This window comes from Lygodium microphyllum, chromosome 23, assembly GCF_053477565.2.
Source record: "Lygodium microphyllum isolate KBCC chromosome 23, Lygodium_microphyllum_v1.1.10, whole genome shotgun sequence".
NCBI classification, from domain to species: Eukaryota; Viridiplantae; Streptophyta; class Polypodiopsida; order Schizaeales; family Lygodiaceae; genus Lygodium; species Lygodium microphyllum.
Window position 1 is genome coordinate 114,241,729 of NC_141157.1, and position 5,247 is coordinate 114,246,975.

Genomic DNA, 5,247 nt, shown 5'->3' on the forward strand with positions numbered 1-5,247 from the left:
TAATGGTGACGAGTGCCCGCCACCTGCAGTGTGCAGTGGTGGGTATTATTAGTGTAGTAATACACGGGTGGCTAGGCAGTGGCACCTTTACCCCCAACAACCTCCCACTTAAAGGCAAATCTTCCCCAATGAGGAGTGAAAAAGAAAAAAGAAAAGACAGTACAATGTACACATGTACAATAGGATGAGAAAAAATGTCATCTCATCCAATGCTCATCAATCTCGTGAGGAAGGCAAAGTGCTCAGTAGTGAGGCTTTTTGTGAGCAGATCGGTAGGATTTTTGTCAGTGGAGATCTTGACAAGGTCAACAAACTTGTCCTACATGACCCCACGTATGAAGTGATACCTCACCTCAATGCGTTTCGTCTTTGCATGGAAAATAGGATTCTTGGCTAGCTGAATAGCACTCATAGAATCCAAATGCAACGTAGGTATAGAATCAATCCCAAGGTCATGAACCAAACGACCCAACCATATGGCCTCCTTACAAGTCTCAGTGGTAGAGAGAGCCGTACACTTTTGAACCCTAGACATCCAAGAGACAGCACCTCCAGCATAGGTGAATACATAGCAAGAAGTGGACTTCCTACCATCTACATGTCATGCATAATCGAAGCCTGTGTACCCCACAAATCCTGTATCCTGGCTGCCATAGAAAATACACATATTTGTTGTGCCTTTTAGGTATCTCATGATACCCTTCACAGCATCCCAATGTTTCTTGCTAGGTGTAGCCATATAGTGTGCCACAACACCAACTGCAAAGGCAATATCTGGTCAAGTGGCTATCATGGCATATATCAAATTGCACGACTAATGCATAAGGGATCTTGGCCATCTTGGCCCTCTGCTCATCTGTCTGCGGAAAATTGGCCTGTGAGACCTTCACATAATAAGGTAATGGGACAATTAATAGGCTTCATGTTATGCATGTGAAAATAGTCAAGGACTTTATGAATGTACTCTCTCTGTGAGAGGTAGAGTAGTCCATGATGTGTGTCATACATAATGCGCATACCAAGAATGTGAGAGGCATGTCCCAAATCCTTCATCTCAAAGCTCTTCTTCAGCTGAGATTTAAGAGCATCCAGCTCATCATGAGTTTTTTCTGCTATCAGCATATCATCCACATAAAGTACCAAAATAAGCAATGAGCCATCACGGGCTTTCTTTGTGTCAAGACACGGATCCATAGCACTCCTATTGTAGCCCTGTGACTGCATAAAGGCATCCAACTTATGATACCACTCCCTAGGTGCGTGCTTCAAGCCATAAAGACTTTTCTTCAACTTGCACACTAGATGCTCCCAGCTAGGTTCTGCAAAGCCCTTGGGCTGCTCCATGTAAATCTCATCATGCAAATCCCCATGCAAGAATGCAGACTTGACATCCATCTAATACTTGTCCAAGTCAAGCTACGTGACTAAGGCCAAAACCAAGCATGGTCATCCTAACCACAGGGGAAAAGACTTCATCAAAGTCAACTCCATTCTCATGTCTAAAACCCTTATCAACAAGTCTTGCCTTATAAGCCAGCTTGGGATGCCCAGGGGTACTTTTCAACTTGTACATGTTGAGATTTTTGCAATCACACCTACTTGGCCTCTTTGTATGGAGCAGTGTGGGCTCATGATTAGAATCCCATAAGCACAGTAGAACAAGTGCTACCATCCAATTTCTTATAAAGTATTAGACTTTCTTTCTTTTCTAATGCAATGTCATAGTACTTTTGTCCTTCAGTAAAGTCTCTGTGTCATTATCAGTCTATACACAAGATTGTGTTTATGAGTCCAAGCTTCCATCTTGGAACCTAATTCACTTGTGTAACAATCAGTCATGTCAGTGTCTTCATGAACTCACTCTTTCTCTTCCAACCTCCATAGCTTCCGTCTCAAGCCATGTTCTAGATCCATGTTTTTTCATGGTATCATAGCCATGGTGAGCATGGCATACATCAATTCAGATCAATATGCCCCCCTTCTAGCCTTTGCCACTCTGATCCCCACTGAATCTACAGTTGTCTAGCACTTTGTTCAGCATCAAATCAAGGAGGGGAGATTTTGAAGGTCATTTTGAAGGTCTTAAGCTTCGAGCCACAGGCATCAGTATCTCTTGATACTATTCATCTAGTATCTTTTGACACTTATGCTTATCAAGTACACTCAAGATCAAGTATTCTACTACTGAAATTTGAGAATTTTGAAGCTGATTTGCTACTGATCCTCCAACTCCAACATGGGCAAGGACTCTCCGACAGTTCGCTTCAAAGGGATCGAGTTTCACACCCGGCAGACCTGCATCAAGCTCATCCTAATGAAGAAGGGTCTTGTGGCCATCACCAGTGGCAAAGAGAAGAAGCCTCATGATGTGGACCTACTAGTCACTTGGCAAAAGAATGATGATAAGGCTCATGCCATTATCAAACTGGGACTAGATGATAGCTATATCCACCATGTGGATAACTATGATACTTCACAAGATACATGGAAGAGACTTGATTTGGTGCATTGTCTAAGTCATCAAAGTATGGTCTCTTGATTGAATTTTTTAGGCTTGAAATGAAGTCCAGCACATCACTTGCCACACATCTAAATTACATGGAAGGACTTCTAACCCATCTTGTAGAAATCAACATTAAAATGGAAGAAGATGTTTGCATTGGTGTTCTACTCAAAAGTTTGACTCTTGAATATAATAATGTGTCAACAAATCTAATCAATATGCCAAACCCTGAGCTTGTTGATATCCATGCATCACTGTTAGAGGAGGAAAAGAAGCTAAAAACCAAGGAAGAACCAAGCACCTCTAGAGATGAGCAAGCATTATATGTTGGCAATAAGTACAAAGACAAGAAGGACCAGCTATTCTGTGACTTTTGCAAAAGGACCAAACATGCCGAGAAGTTAATGCTAGTTGACCAATAGGTGACTCGACCACTATTAGAAACCCAAAACTTAGGTCAATCCTCATGGGAACAGCTAGAAACTTTCACTATGGGGTAGACTCAAGAGGACCTAGATGGCAAACTTTGAAATATTCCATAGAGTCTTTGACCGTGTTGTCTAGGATATCTCTTGATGGACTACTAAGAATGTGTCTACGAGGAAGCAACTAGGGTGGGCACGTCATAGTTGGTGTTATCATATGTCTTCAAAGAGACATCTGATAAAAATTTGGACCATTTTTCAATTTGTGCATGCTATCCTTGCGCAAGGGCCATGCTAATCTTCTCTGTATTGTTTTAATTTTATCAAATGTCTCAAAAGTATTCTAATAATTCCATCTCAAGATTTTTCAAGGGATTAGTGTTCTATTTATTTATCTAAGGTTCCATGAGTTTAGTACAAATTGGGTTCAAGATTTTAACAACATAAATATTTCTTATTGCAAAAATCATAGTCCTTGAATCAAGTTCTTGGTAAATTCTATTTGATGCAACAAAATCATAAATTCTTTTGGGTATGTAGTAACTTCCATGTGTCCTATTCCTAGTATATCTCATGTAATCCAAATTAATCCTTTGAATTTGTGATTTAAAAATTTTTAAAAAATTTTATGTACATGAGATTATGTTAAAAAATCCTACTCTTATGGATGTACTTTTTCTTTACCAATCTGTGAGATGATGATCTATTTGTCATATTTAATATTTAAATAATAGTCAAATATGAAACCTGGGGATTTATTATGAGTGTTTGGTTGTTGTTGGTATTTGTAGCTTTGTTTGTAATTCTAGTACTTGCCATTCCATTTGTAGTGGTTGTACTTGCAACATGATTAATAGCTCTTGCTTCTATGGCCTTTGTAATTTTTCTCTTCACTCGGGGCCATGGTCTTTGATCAAGAAGTTGCAAAGAAGACTTTGATAATAGAGCTATGGGCTATCTCAATTCGATCGATAGAGATTTTGACAATAGAAATTGAGAAGAAGTAGATGGTAGAAGAGACAATATTTGACTTAAAAAGGTCGTAGAGTATCCCCCCTATCTTCGCAACAAGAATTATCTCTCTCACTCCCCTCTCTCTCTCTCTTGCTCTTCTCTCTTGATTCAAGAAGAGTCTCTTTCCCCTTGATTCAGGATTACGTCACCTATGGCTTCTCATGCCCCATATTTATAATTTAATTGAAGGGAGGGGGTCTCATGAGTTGTGGCCAAGAAGAGGAGTTCTGTATGGAGGGTATCTTGCTAATTCAGCTATCTAGAAGCTTTCGAGGTGCAATATTGCATGGAATATGCATACTAAGTATGTGTGAGGATTGTCCCATGCCCTTTGTCTCAAACCTCTTCTTGAACTGAGTCTTTAAACCATCCAACTCAGTATAAACACTCCTAAGAATAAGCATATCATCAACATAAAGCACTAACATAATAAAGGTACTACCACGAGCCTTCTTCCTATATAGATATGAATCCTGATCATTGTTAAAATACCCCTGTGAATGCATGAAAGCATCAAACTTATAGTACTACTCCCTAGGGGCTTACTTAAGCTCATAAAGCCACTTCTTCAATTTTCACACTAGGTGTTTCTTGCCTCTTTTCACGAAGCCCTTAAGGTGTTGTATATAAATGTCATCATGCAAGTCCCCATGCAACACAATATTAGTGAGTTTGGGAATCTCCCAATTCCCATTTTTTGAATACTAAAAAGGTGGCACCCAGATAACATGCCCATAAGTTTCTTACAAAAAAACATATGATGTGACCTATAATTGGAAAGTGCTTGAAAAATGGAATCTATTGAGCTATAGAGCGCTTGATTTGGAGTTATAGTGTTCAAGTTATGACAAATCCAAAGATTTGACCACGTGTCCCAAACTTATGGAAAATTCCCATATTCCCCAATATGGTGTTATGCAAGAAATTCGTCTTGATATCCATATGATAAATGTCATCATGCAAGTCCCCATGCAACACAATATTAGTGAGTTTGGGAATCTCCCAATTCCCATTTTTTGAATACTAAAAAGGTGGCACCCAGATAACATGCCCATAAGTTTCTTACAAAAAACATATGATGTGACCTATCATTGGAAAGTGCTTGAAAAATGGAATCTATTGAGCTATAGAGCGCTTGATTTGGAGTTATAGTGTTCAAGTTATGACAAATCCAAAGATTTGATCACGTGTCCCAAACTTATGGAAAATTCCCATATTCTCCAATATGGTGTTATGCAAGAAATTCGTCTTGATATCCATATGATAAAGACCTAAATCCAATTGTGCAACCAAGGCCAAAAACAT

At 39.2% G+C, this 5,247-nt stretch overlaps 1 non-coding gene across 1 annotated transcript; it reads right to left on the minus strand.

The window, feature by feature from the left end:
* Positions 1–3,168: 3,168 nt before the first annotated feature.
* Positions 3,169–3,272, minus strand: LOC148016643 (U6 spliceosomal RNA). Its single transcript, XR_015688263.1, has one exon. It is a non-coding gene; the product is annotated as a U6 spliceosomal RNA (small nuclear RNA).
* Positions 3,273–5,247: the final 1,975 nt, after the last annotated feature.